We start from the raw sequence: 13,314 nt of genomic DNA, 5'->3' as shown, positions 1-13,314 counted from the left end.
AAGTTGGACTAGCAAAAAGCGTGCGCTAAAAGGGACACAGCTTTGCCCAAAAAGCCACAACTCTACGACAAGACTATCAAAATTTTTATGACTAACTAAAAAAAGGTTCTACCAGAACACTAAAAAAGTTGTCAAGACAAGTTAGCCCCAAAGGGTGACCTCGCCCTAAACAGAAGACAGACAAAACAAGATCTGATCAAAAAGAGGTCGAACAGCAGAGTACCAACGCTCTATAAAGATCTACAAAAGTTGCAAAGGCACGTACAGTATATCAGAGAAATATACCCATCAAAATAAAAATATTCAAAGACTCAAAAGGCCACCTAAGAGGTAGCCTCAAGAGTTTAAAGGTGTTTTGTTTTCAAAATAAAAGTTGCACAGAGGCAACTGAAAGTCAAGAGAAGTCTATCAAAAGTTACAAAAACAGAGTTTAAAAGCCCACAAATTAGGCTGTACAGATAAAACCAAGAAATCATACAAGGTTCAAATTTTCTCCGGTAGTAGCATCCGTGGCGGAAGGAGGAGGAACGATATTCATAGGCGTAGCATCCACAGTCCCATCCTCCCGATTAAGAATTTGACAATCAGAATCAGGTTGGGATTGGTCGACCTCAGCAAAAGGATTTGAACAAGTCGTGGAAGCAGAAGCTTTGGCTGGCAGTGCAGGAGGAGGCCCATCATCTTCATTGTCCAGAGCAAGCACAATTCTGCCATCCTCCACTACATTATCTAAGCTAAAGAGAGTCAGGTCGAGTTCAAGAGCAAGAACTCAGACCTGGGCCCTCAAGTTGTCATAAGCACCCGTCACATTATCTACTAGATGACCCTGAAGATCGGCGTAATCCGCACGGGCAGAGTCAAGCCTCTCCCTCAGCTCCAACACCTCGGCGTAAGTGCGGGTATAACTCTCCTTACACTTCTTTGCCATCTCCTCTGCCAAGTTTGCAGCCGCCTCAGCCCTGGTAGCACGGAACTTCTCCTTCTCCAAATCCAACTCCAGCTTAATCACCCTAGCATCAAGCTCATCATTCAATCCTTTGACTCTATCAAATTCCGACTGCATCCTCCAGGAAAGCCTTAGTTGCATGAATTGGGGAACCCTAGACAGTACGAAACAAAGCCGCTCCCATATGGGCCATCCGGATACTGTTACTGGTGATAAAATTCAAGTGATGGAGAATGGACACATCATCCATGGGAAGTCAACCATAAGGAGCAATTTGATTATCAACAAACCCCACGACATCAAAGTCAGGGGCATCCAAGTCATAAGGATCCACAGTTTTCTGTTTTTTAGGAGCAGGACCAGCTGAAGGAGAAGGGGCAGCACCAGAGGTTGAATGGAGAGGATCAGAAGGAACAACACGAACCTGAGGAGTCGGGATGATCTTCCTCGGTCCAGAGGTGTCCAAGGTCGGCTTCCTCGGAGGAACTTGAGTAGATCCTTCTCCAGAAGCCTTCGTCGAGATGTTATGAGTAGCGGTCGCCTTCTTAGCCCGACGATAGGCCTTTATGGAATCTGCAGACTTCGCCATTTCTAAAATAGGAAAACAGGCAAAATCAAGTTGCAATTAAGAAAGGGATAGATTGGAAAACAAACAAACAAACAAAGAAAAGCTATAAACGAAGTCGGCGACTACCCAATTCAGCCCGAAGAAGGGAAGGATCTCCTAAAAACTTCTTCGTGTCAAGATGGGAAGGCTCTCCCCAATTTTCCTCTAACACATTTACAAAGAACTGCTCGACCTCATCCAGACTTTCCCAGGAGTACCTAGCTACTACTACATTCTTCTGCCAGCACAAAGGGAAGGTAGGCTCATCATTTTCATCCAAAAAGAAGGGCCGAGCTCCCTCAATAGCTCGAACCTTGAAATAGTAATTTTTAAAGTCCCTAAAGAACTCATCATACATAGAGAAAACATTTTTTCCTTGAGTGGCTCGGAAAGAAACCCAGGAGGCTTTCTTCTTCGCTACCCCAGGCTTTGTCAACACAAAAAGATAAAGGAAGGGAGTTTGGGTAGTGGTGCACGAAATCGTGATCGTTCATTCCTTGGTAGCGGTGCTAAAAACCTAATACGCACGTTCATAATCTTAATTCTTTGTCACAACTTCGCACAACTAACCAGCAAGTGTACTGGGTCGTCCAAGTAATAAACCTTACGTGAGTAAGGGTCGATCCCATGGAGATTGTCGGCTTGAAGTAAGCTATGGTCACCTTGTAAATCTCAGTCAGGCAGATTCAAATGGTTATAGAGTTTTAATAATTAAAATATAAATAAAACGTAAAATAAAGATAGAGATACTTATGTAATTCATTGGTGAGAATTTCAGATAAGCGTATAGAGATGCTTAGTTCCTTCTGAATCTCCGCTTTCCTACTACTTTCATCCAATCCTTCATACTCCTTTCCATGGCAAGCTTTATGTAGGGCATCACCGTTGTCAATGGCTACTTCCCGTCCTCTCAGTTAAAATGGTCCAAAATGTGCTGTCACCGCACGTCTAATCATCTGTCGGTTCTTGATCATACTGGAATAGGATTCAGTAATCCTTTTGCGTCTGTCATTACGCCCAGCACTCGCGAGTTTGAAGCTCATCACAGCCATCCCTTCCCGGATCCTACTCGGAATACCACAGATAAGGTTTAGAATTTCTGGATCTCAAGAATGGCTACCAATAGTTCTAGCTATACCACGAAGACTCTGATCGTGAATCAGGAGGCTAAGAGATATACATTCAAGCTTGTTTACATGTAGAACGGAAGTGTTTGTCAGGCACGCGTTCATAAGTGAGAATGATGATGAGCGTCACATAATCATCACATTCATCATGTTCTTGTGTACGAATGAATATCTTAGAGAAGAAATAGGCTTGAATTGAATAAAAAACAATAGTACTTTGCATTAATTCATGAGGAACAGCAGAGCTCCACATCTTAATCTATGGTGTGTAGAAACTCTACCGTTGAAAATACATAAGTGATGAAGGTCCAGGCATGGTCGAATGGCCAGCATCCATAAAGGTCTAAGATAGAATAAAACTGATCAAAGATCCGACTCTAAATACAATAGTAAAAAGTTCTATTTATACTAAACTAGTTACTAGGGTTACAGAAATGAGTAAATAATGCAGAAATTTACTTCCGGGCCCACTTGGTGTGTGCTTGGGCTGAGCATTGAAACTTTCACGTGCAGAGGTCTTCCTTGGAGTTAAACGCCAGTTTGTAACCTGTTTTTGGCGTTTAACTCTGCTTTGCAACCTGTTTCTGGTGTTTAACTCCAGAATAGGGGAGAGAGCTGGCATTGAACGCCAGTTTGTGTCATCTAAACTCAGGCAAAGTATGGACTATTATATATTTCTGGAAAGCCCTGGATGTCTACTTTCCAACGCAATTGAGAGCATGCCATTTGGACTCCTATAGCTCCAGAAAATTTACTTTGAGTGCAGGGAGGTCAGAATCCAACAGCATCTGCAGTCCTTCTTCAACCTCTGAATCTGATTTTTGCTCAAGTCCCTCAATTTCAGCCAAAAAATATCTGAAATCACAGAAAAATACACAAACTCATAGTAAAGTCCAGAAATGTGATTTTTATTTTAAAACAAATAAAAATATATTAAAAACTAATCAAATCATATTAAAAACTATGTAAAAACAATGCCAAAAAGCGTATAAATTATCCGCTCATCACAACACCAAACTTAAATTGTTGCTTGTCCCAAGCAACTGAAAATAAAATAGGATAAAAAGAAGATAATATACTATAAATTCCAAAATATCAATGAAACTTAGCTCCAATCAGATGAGCGGGACTAGTAGCTTTTTGCCTCTTGAATAGTTTTGGCATCTCACTTTATCCATTGAAGTTCAGAATGATTGGCATCTATAGGAACTTAGAATTTAGATAGTGTTATTGATTCTCCTAGTTTAGTATGTTGATTCTTTAATACAGCTACTTTATGAGTCTTGGCCGTGGCCCTAAGCACTCTGTTTTCCAGTATTACCACCGGATACATACATGCCACAGACACATAACTGGGTGAACCTTTTCAGATTGTGACTCAGCTTTGCTAAAGTCCCTAATTAGAGGTGTCTAGGGTTCTTAAGCACACTCTTTTTTTGCTTTGGACCTTGACTTTAACCGCTCAGTCTCAAGTTTTCACTTGACACCTTCACGCCACAAGCACATGGTTAGGGACAGCTTGGTTTAGCCGCTTAGGCCAGGATTTTATTCCTTTAGGCCCTCCTATCCACTGATGCTCAAAGCCTTGGATCCTTTTTATTACCCTTGCCTTTTGGTTTTAAGGGCTATTGACTTTTTGCTCTTGCCTTTTGGTTTAAAGAGCTTTTGGCTTTTTCTGCTTGCTTTTTCTTTTTCTTTCTTTTTTTTTCGCCATTTTTCTTTTCTCTTCTCTTTTTTTTTTTCGCAAGCTTTTGTATTCACTGCTTTTTCTTGCTTCAAGAATCAATTTTATGATTTTTCAGATTATCAATAACATTTCTCCTTTTTCATCATTCTTTCAAGAGCCAACATATTTAACATTCATAAACCACAATATCAAAAGACATATGCAATGTTCAATCATTCATTCAGAAAACAAAAAGTATTGTCACCACATCAAAATAATTAAACTAGTTTCAAGGATGAACTCGAAACCATGTACTTCTTGTTCTTTTGTTTTTAGAACAGTTTTCATTTAAGAGAGGTGATGGATTCATAGGACATTCATAGCTTTAAGACATAGACACTTAAACACTAATGATCATGTAATAAAGACACAAACATAAATAAACATGAAGCATAGTAAACGAAAAACAGGAAAATAGGAACAAGGAGATTAAGGAACGGGTCCACCTTAGTAAGGGTGGCGCCTTCCTCTTCTTGAAGAACCAATGGTGCTCTTGAGCTCCTCTATGTCTCTTCCTTGTCTTTGTTGCTCTTCCCTCATAGCTCTTTGATCTTCTCTAATCTCATGGAGGATGATGGAGTGCTCTTGGTGCTCCATTCTTAGTTGTCCCATGTTGGAGCTTAATTCTCCTAGGGAAGTGTTGATTTGCTCCCAATAGTTTTGTGGAGGGAAGTGCATCCCTTGAGGCATCTCAGGGATTTCATGGTGAGGAATTTCCTCATGCTCTTGTTGAGGTCCATGATCTCTTGTTTGCTCCATCCTTTTCTTAGTGATGGGCTTATCCTCATCAATGAGGATGTCTCCCTCTATGTCAATTCTAGCCGAATTGTAGAGGTGACAAATGAGGTGAGGAAAGGCTAACCTTGCCAAAGTGGAAGACTTGTTAGCCACCTTATAGAGTTCTTGAGGTGTAATCTCATGAACTTTCACTTCCTCCCCAATCATGATACTATGGATCATGATGGCCCGGTCTATAGTAACTTCAGACCGGTTACTAGTAGGAATGATTGAGCGTTGAATAAACTCCAACCATCCTCTAGCTACAGGCTTAAGGTCCAGTCTTCTCAATTGAACCGACTTGCCTCTTGAGTCAACTTTCCATTGAGCTCCTTCCACACATATGTTCATGAGGACTTGGTCCAACCTTTGATCAAAGTTGACCCTTCTAGTGTAGGGGCGTGCATTTTCTTGCATCATTGGCAAGTTGAATGCCAACCTTACATTTTTCGAACTAAAATCTAACTAATTCCTCCGAACCATTATAAGCCAATTCTTTGGATTCGGGTTCACACTTTGATCATGGTTCCTAGTGATCCATGCGTTTGCATAGAACTCTTGAACCATTAAGATCCCGACTTGTTGAATGGGGTTGGTGAGAACTTCCCAACCTCTTCTTCGGATCTCATGTCGGATCTCCGGATACTCATTCTTTTTGAGTTTGAAAGGAACCTCAGAGATCACTTTCTTCTTGGCCATAACTTCATAGAAGTGGTCTTGATGGACCTTTGAGATGAATCTCTCCATCTCCTATGACTCAGAGGTGGAAGCAATTGCCTTCCCTTTCCTCTTTCTTGAGGTTTCTCTAGCCTTAGGTGCCATTAATGGTTATGGAAAAATAAAAAGCAATGCTTTTACCACACCAAACTTAAAATGTTTGCTCGTCCCCGAGCAAAAGAAGAAATAAAGAAGGAGAAGAAGAAGAAAAATGGAGGAGAGGGAGAGAGGTGTGTATTCGGCCAAGGGGAAGAAGAAAGGGTTGTGTTGTGTGAAAATGAAGAAGGAATGAGGGGTTTATATAGGAGTAGGGGAAGGTTTAGGGTTCGGCCATTAGGGTTGGGTTTGGAAGGGAAAAGAGTTTGAATTTTGGAGGTAGGTGGGGTTTTGGGGAAGAGAGGATGGATGTGAGTGGTGAAGAGGTGATGGGGAAGAGTGATTGAGGTGATTGGTGAAGGGTATTTGTGGAAGAGAGTTATGAAAAGGTGTGAAGAGGAGAGAAGAAAAGGTGGGGATCCTGTGGGATCCACAGATCCTGAGGAGATCCTGTGGGGTCCACAGATCCAATGGGGTCAAGGACTTAACATTCCTACTCCAATTAGGCATGTAAAACGCCCTTAGTATGCATGTTTGGCGTTAAATGCCAGCTTGCTGCTTGTTTCTGGCATTTAACGCCACTTCCATGCTCTGTTCTGGCGTTAAACGCCAGTCTGGTGCTTGTTTCTGGCCTTTAACGCCAGCTTGATGCTTCTTTCTGGCGTTAAACGCCAGTTTGATGCTTCTTACTGGCGTTTAAACGCCAGTAAGTTCTTCCTCCAGGGTGAGCTATTTTTAAAGCTGTTTTTCATTTTGTTTTTGATTTTTCAGTAGTTTTTGTGACTCCACATGATCATCAACCTAAAAAAACATAAAATAACAATGGAAAATAAATAGATATAGTTAAATAACATTGGGTTGCCTCCCAACAAGCGCTTCTTTAATGTCAATAGCTTGACAGTGAGCTCTCATGGAGCCTCACAGATGTTCAGAGCATTGTTGGGACCTCCCAACACCAAACTTAAAGTTTGACTGTGGGGGCTTTGGTTGACTCTGCAGTGAGAGAAGCTTTTCATGCTTACTCTCCGTGGTTACAGAAGGAGATCCTTGAGTTTTAAACACAATGTTGTCCTCATTCAGTTGAAGGACCAACTCTCCTCTGTCCACATCAATCACAGCTTTTGCTGTGGCTAGGAAGGGTCTTCCAAGGATGATGGATTCATCCTCATCCTTCCCAGTGTCTAGGATTATGAAATCAGCAGGGATGCAAAGGCCTTCAACCTTTACTAACACGTCCTCTACTAGTCCATAAGCCTATTTCATGGATTTGTCTGCTATCTCTAATGAGAATTTGGTAGCCTGTACCTCAAAGATTCCTAGTTTCTCCATTATAGAGAGTGGCATTAAGTTTATGCCTGACCCCAGGTCACACAGAGCCTTCTCAAAGGTCATGGTGCCTATGTTACAGGGAATTAGGAATTTACCAGGATCCTGTTTCTTTTGAGGTAATTTCTGCCTATCCAATGCATTCAGTTCATTGGTGAGCAAGGGAGGTTCATCTTTCCAAGTCTCATTACCAAATAATTTGGCATTCAGCTTCATGATTGCACCAAGGTATTTAGCAACTTGCTCTTCAGTAATGACTTCATCCTCTTCAGAGGAAGAATACTCATCAGAGCTCATGAAGGGCAGAAGCAAGTTGAATGGAATCTCTATGGTCTCTGTATGAGCCTCAGATTCCTTCAGGTCCTCATTGAGGAGCCCCTTATTGGTCAGTGAATGTCCCAGGAGGTCTTCCTCACTAGGATTCACGTCCTCTTCCTCCTCTCTGGGTTCGGCCAGACCAAGTAAGGTAATGGCCTTGCACTCTCTTTTTGGATTCTCTTCTGTATTGCTTGGGAGAGTACTAGGAGGAGTTTCAGTGACCCTTTTACTCAGCTGGCCCACTTGTGCCTCTAAATTTCTAATGGAGGACCTTGTTTCATTCATGAAACTTAAGGTGGCCTTAGATAGATCAGAGATTATATTTGCTAAGCTAGATGGATTCTGCTCAGAATTCTCTGTCTATTGCTGAGTGGATGATGAAAAAGGCTTGCTATTGCTAAACTTGTTTCTTCCACCATTATTAAAGCCTTGTTGAGGCTTTTATTGATCCTTCCATGAGAAATTTGGATGATTTCTCCATGAGAGATTATAGGTGTTTCCATAGGGTTCACCCATGTAATTCACCTCTGCTATTGCAGGGTTCTCAGGATCATAAGCTTCTTCTTCAGAAGATGCCTCTTTAGTACTGTTGGATGTAGCTTGCAATCCATTCAGACTCTGAGAAATCATATTGACTTGCTGAGTCAATATTTTGTTCTAAGCCAATATGGCATTCAGAGCATCAATTTCAAGAACTCTCTTCCTTTGAGGCGTCCCATTACTCACAGGATTCCTTTCAGAAGTGTACATGAACTGGTTATTTGCAACCATGCCAATGAGTTCCTGAGCTTCTGTAGGCATTTTCTTTAGGTAAATGGATCCACCTGCAGAATGGTCCAATGACATCTTTGATAGTTCAGACAGACCATCATAGAATATATCCAGGATGGTCCATTCTGAAAGCATGTCAGAAGGACACTTTTTGGTCAGTTACTTGTATCTCTCCCAAGCTTCATAGAGGGATTCACCTTCTTTCTGTTTGAAGGTTTGAACATACACTCTAAGCTTGCTAAGCTTTTAAGGAGGAAAGAACTTGGCTAAGAAAGCCGTGACCAGCTTATCCCAAGAGTTCAGGCTATCTTTAGGTTGAGAGTCCAACCATATTCTAGCTCTATCTCTCACAGCAAATGGGAAAAGCATAAGCCTGTAGACCTCGAGATCAACCCCATTAGTCTTAATAGTATCACAGAGTTGCAACAATTCAGTTAAGAACTGAAAAGGATCTTCTGATGGAAGTCCATGAAACTTGCAATTCTGTTGCATCAGAGAAACTAATTGAGGTTTTAGCTCAAAATTTTTTGCTCCAATGGCAGGGTTTGAGATGCTTCTTCCATGTAAATTGGAATTTGGTGCAGTAAAGTCACCAAGCATCTTCCTTGCATTGTTATTATTTTCGGCCATCTCTACTTCTTTTTCAAAAATTTTAGTTAGGTCCTCTCCAGAGAGTTGTGCTTTAGCTTCCCTTAGCTTCCTCTTTAGAGTCCTTTCAGGTTCAGGATCAACTTCAATAAGAATGTCTTTATCCCTGTTCCTGCTCATATGAAAAAGAAGAGAACAGAAAATAATAGGGATCCTCTTTGCCACAGTAGAGATGTTCCTTTATGTGAGTAGAAGAGAAAAATAGAAGAAGGAAAAGATAAGAATTCGAACACAGAAAAGAAGAGTTGGTTCGAATTTTTTTTGAGTAGAAGGAAGTGTTAGTAAATAAACAAATAATTAAAAGGAGATGAGAGAAGGAAGAATTCGAAAATTAAATAAAATAAAATAAAAATATTTTTGTTTTTAATTTAAAATTAAAGTTAAAATGCAAAAATTTAAAAAAAAAATTAAATTAAATTAAAATTTAAATCAATTAGTTAATTAAAAGAAAATTTTGAAAAAGAGGAAGGTGACTTTCGAAAATTAGAGAGAGAATTAGTTAGGTAGTTTTGAAAAAAAGATATGACTGAAATAGTAAACTTTTAAAATCAAACAAAAAGTCAAGTAGTTAATTGAAAAAGATTTGAAAATCAATTTTTGAAAAGATAAGAAGTTAGAAAAGAAGTTAGAAAAGATTTTGAAATTGATTTTAAAAAAGATGTGATTGAAACTTATTTTGAAAAAGATTTGAAAAAGAAATTTAAAAAGATTTCATTTTGAAAATTAAAGTTGATTACTTGACTAATAAGAAACAAAAAGATATGATTTTAAAATTTAAAGATTGAACCTTTCTTAATAGGCAAGTAACAAACTTAAAAATTTTTGAATCAATCACATTAATTGTTAGCATTAATTTCGAAAATATGAAATGGAAATAAGAAAAAGATTTCGAAAATCAAAATTTAAAATTTTCAAAAATATGAAAGAAAAATGAAAAAAGATTTGATTTTTGAAAAAGATTTGAAAAAGATAGAATTTTTAAATTAAAAATTTGATTTGACTCATAAGAAACAACTAGATTTTAAAACTTTTTGAAAAAGTCAACTCAAATTTTCGAATTTTATGAGAAGAAAAAGGGAAAGAAATTTTTTTGATTTTTGAATTTTTAATGATGCAAGAGAAAAACAATGAAAAGACTCAATACATGAGAATTCAAGATCAAAACACATGATGCATGCAAGAACACTTTGAATGTCAAGATGAACACCAAGAACACTTTGAATGTCAAGATGAACACCAAGAACTTATTTTTGAAAAATTTTTAAGAAAAGAAAAACATGCAAGACACCAAACTTAGAAATTTTCAAACTTTAGACACTAACAAATTGAAAATGCATATGAAAAACAAGAAAAGATACAAAACAAGAAAATATGAAGATCAAACAAGAAGACTTGTCAAGAACAACTCGAAAATCATGAAGAACACCATGTATGGGTTTCGAAAGTTAAAGAGCAATTAAAAAGATGCAATTGACACCAAACTTAAAAATTGACACAAGACTCAAACAAGAAACATCAAATATTTTTGGTTTTATGATTTTATTAATTTTTTTTGGGTTTTTCGAAAATTAATTGGAAAAAGAAAATTAAGGATTTCAAAATTTTTAATGAGAATTCCAGGAATCATGCAATGATAGTCTAAAGCTCCGGTCCAAGAATTAGACATGGCTTACTAGCCAGCCAAGCTTTCAGTGAAAGCTCCGGTCCAAAACACTAGACATAGCCAATGGCCAGCCAAGCTTCAGCAAATACAAATCAGGCGTATAACAGCTGATTAGATGAGAGTCTAAGGGCTCTTGCCATGATAGGTGGAAGCCTGAGTCCAAAAATTTAGACATAGCTTGACAGCCAGCCAGGCTTCAACAGATCATCGTGAAACTCTAGAATTCATTCTTAAAAATTCTGAAGCCATAGAATAATTTATTTTTGAAATTTTTTTTTGAAAATTTTTCAAAAATAAAAAGAATAAAAACAAAAACTTAAAATTAAAATAAAATTACCTAATCTGAGCAACAAGATGAACCGTCAGTTGTCCAAACTCGAACAATCCCCAGCAACGGCGCCAAAAACTTGGTGTTGTTGCCGGACCAAAAACTTGGCACTGTTGTTGCCGGAAACAAATACGAAATTGTTGTTCATTCCCTCCCCGGCAACGGCGCCAAAAACTTGGTGTGGCAAAATCGTGATCGTTCATTCCTTGGTAACGGCGCTAAAAACTTAATACGCACGTTCATAATCTTAATTCTTTGTCACAACTTCGCACAACTAACCAGCAAGTGCACTGGGTCATCCAAGTAATAAACCTTACGTGAGTAAGGGTCGATCCCACGGAGATTGTTGGCTTGAAGCAAGCTATGGTCACCTTGTAAATCTCAATCAGGCGGATTCAAATGGTTATAGAGTTTTAATAATTAAAATATAAATAAAACGTAAAATAAAGATAGAGATACTTATGTAATTCATTGGTGATAATTTCAGATAAGCGTATAGAGATGCTTAGTTCCTTCTGAATCTCCGCTTTCCTACTGCTTTCATCCAATCCTTCATACTCCTTTCTATGGCAAGCTTTATGTAGGGCATCACCGTTGTCAATGGCTACTTCCCGTCCTCTCAGTGAAAATGGTCCAAAATGCGCTGTCACCGTACGGCTAATCATCTGTCGGTTCTCGATCATACTGGAATAGGATTCAGTAATCCTTTTGCGTCTGTCACTACGCCCAGCACTCGCGAGTTTGAAGCTCGTCATAGCCATCCCTTCCCGGATCCTACTCGGAATACCACAGACAAGGTTTAGACTTTCCGGATCTCAAGAATGGCCGCCAATAGTTCTAGCCTATACCACGAAGACTCTTATCGTAAATCAGGAGGCTAAGAGATATGCATTCAAGCTTGTTTACATGTAGAACAGAAGTGTTTGTCAGGCACGCATTCATAAGTGAGAATGATGATGAGCGTCACATAATCATCACATTCATCATGTTCTTGTGTGCGAATGAATATCTTAGAGAAGAAATAGGCTTGAATTGAATAGAAAAATAATAGTACTTTGCATTAATTCATGAGGAACAACAGAGCTCCACACCTTAATCTATGGTGTGTAGAAACTCTACCGTTGAAAATATATAAGTGATGAAGGTCCAGGCATGGCCGAATGGCCAGCCTCTATAAAGGTCTAAGATAGCATAAAACTGATCAAAGATCCGACTCTAAATACAATAGTAAAAAGTTCTATTTATACTAAACTAGTTACTAGGGTCACAGAAATAAGTAAATAATGCAGAAATTCACTTCTGGGCCCACTTGGTGTGTGCTTGGGCTGAGCATTGAAGCTTTCACGTGCAGAGGTCTTCCTTGGAGTTAAACGCCAGTTTTTAACCTGTTTCTGGCGTTTAACTCCTGAATAGGGCAGAGAGCTGGCGTTGAACGCCAGTTTGCATCTTCTAAACTCGGGCAAAGTATGAACTATTATATATTTCTGGAAAGCCCTGGATGTCTACTTTCCAACGCAATTATGAGCGTGCCATTTGGACTCTTGTAGCTCCAGAAAATCCACTTTGAGTACAGGGATGTCAGAATCCAACAGCATCTGCAGTCCTTCTTCAACCTCTGAATCTGATTTTTGCTCAAGTCCCTCAATTTCAGCCAGAAAATACCTGAAATCATAGAAAAACACACAAACTCATATTAAAGTCCAGAAATGTGATTTTTATTTAAAAACTAATAAAAATATATTAAAAACTAATCAAATCATACTAAAAACTATGTAAAAACATTGCCAAAAAGCGTATAAATTATCCGCTCATCAGGTAGGTCGGATATCCAGTTCCTGACACAACAATTGGAAGATTTTTATGAAGCCCCAAGAGTTTGGGTGAAGTTGAGAAGGAGCTACATTGCAGGACCACAACAACTTGGTCTCAAAAGGGGTAAAAGGAATGGTAATATTCAATTGACTAAAGAAATAGTCATAAGCATAGAAAAAGGGACGTTCCCCTTGAGTCAAAGAGGGAAAACTAACCCTCTCCTCAGGGTCAAGTGACACTAACTCATAATTCTTCTCTTGATCCCTATCACTACAAATCCTATGGTGCCTCCTAAGTCGCACACAATACTCAAAATCAGCAAATGTAACACACATCAACACAACAGAGTCCATCCAGTCAGCATACCATCCGGGATCTTAGTAGACATCTCAACAATGTTTTTGCGAGAAGACATAGGTCAACTATTCCTACAGGAAAAAAAATGGTTTACT

General features: G+C 39.0%; 1 non-coding gene across 1 annotated transcript; it reads left to right on the top strand.

Annotated features, from left to right (window-relative positions):
* The first annotated feature begins 8,540 nt into the window (after nt 1-8,540).
* On the top strand, nt 8,541-8,648 carry LOC112767506 (small nucleolar RNA R71). Its single transcript, XR_003184949.1, has one exon. It is a non-coding gene; the product is annotated as a small nucleolar RNA R71 (small nucleolar RNA).
* The last annotated feature ends 4,666 nt before the right edge of the window (nt 8,649-13,314 follow it).

This window comes from Arachis hypogaea, chromosome 17, assembly GCF_003086295.3.
Source record: "Arachis hypogaea cultivar Tifrunner chromosome 17, arahy.Tifrunner.gnm2.J5K5, whole genome shotgun sequence".
Lineage (NCBI taxonomy): Eukaryota > Viridiplantae > Streptophyta > Magnoliopsida > Fabales > Fabaceae > Arachis > Arachis hypogaea.
The sequence above is the reverse complement of the archived record's forward strand: the minus strand, read 5'-3'. Positions and strand labels throughout refer to the sequence as shown.